The 1,077-nt window shown below is 42.1% G+C and overlaps 1 pseudogene; it reads left to right on the forward strand.

Moving 5' to 3' along the window:
- The first annotated feature begins 257 nt into the window (after window positions 1-257).
- LOC141102533 (large ribosomal subunit protein uL29 pseudogene) lies at window positions 258-697 on the forward strand (annotated as a pseudogene).
- Window positions 698-1,077: the final 380 nt, after the last annotated feature.

The following is a 1,077-nucleotide window of genomic DNA, read 5'->3' on the forward strand; positions in this document are numbered from 1 at the left end:
TAATGAATGGCAAGCAAAAATACATTTCCAGGCATCAACATGACTGCATACATGTGGTAATAGTCCCACCTACTTCTGTTCACAGGACCAGTGCAATGCTTTAAAGTGTTGACAGCCACACACCAGCCAATTCCCTTTTTTGACCTTACGGTATTCACAGCCAGTGTGAGGAGAAGAAACCCTTACCTGCCACCGATTACAAATCCAGACAAATTCTTGGCTATTCGGAGATTCGGATGTATCCCAAATTCTGAATTAAATACTTTCCTGTTGCAGCTGGCGACGACAATGGCGAAAATTAAGGCTCAAGACCTGTGTGGTAAGAAGAAGGAAGAGCTATTGAAACAGTTGGATGACCTCAAGGTTGAACTGTCACAACTCAGAGTTGCTAAGGTGACGGGAGGAGCTGCTTCTAAGCTGTCCAAAATTCGTGTTGTTCGCAAGTCCATCGCCAGAGTTCTAACTGTGATCAACCAGACACAAAAAGAAAACTTGAGAAAATTTTACAAAGGTAAGAAGTACAAGCCTTTGGATTTGAGGCCAAAGAAGACCAGGGCTCTAAGGCGCAGGCTGAACAAACATGAGGAGTCTTTGAGGACTAAAAAGCAGCAACGAAAAGAACGACTGTACTCAGTGCGCAAATTTGCTTTCAAGGCATAAGTCTCATGTGTTAATAAAATGTCTTCAGTTGTAAAAATAGTAATGAATACTAACGAGTTTAGTTGAAATCCATTAAAATTAATTTAGTTTATCCTTTTTCCAACTTTTCAGAACAATTAGAATTCGGATCGGTCGAAAAAGTTTGACCGATTCGAATTCTGTGTGAAAAAATAGCTGTTTGTTAAGCAGCAGGCCGAGAAGCCGGCCACCCGTGTCCTTTATCAGCCATGAGTCTTCATCTGTCAGTGAGCTTCCCCACTGACAGATAAATACAAAGATAAAGAATGCCGGCATTGCCCGGCAATAGAAAAATGTTTAAAAAATGGCGTAGGGTCCCCCCAGTCCATACCAGGGCCTTCGGGTCTGGTATGGATTTTAAGGGGAATCCCACACCAACAGTTTTTTAAAAATGGTGTG

This window comes from Aquarana catesbeiana, linkage group LG07, assembly GCF_042186555.1.
Source record: "Aquarana catesbeiana isolate 2022-GZ linkage group LG07, ASM4218655v1, whole genome shotgun sequence".
NCBI classification, from domain to species: domain Eukaryota; kingdom Metazoa; phylum Chordata; class Amphibia; order Anura; family Ranidae; genus Aquarana; species Aquarana catesbeiana.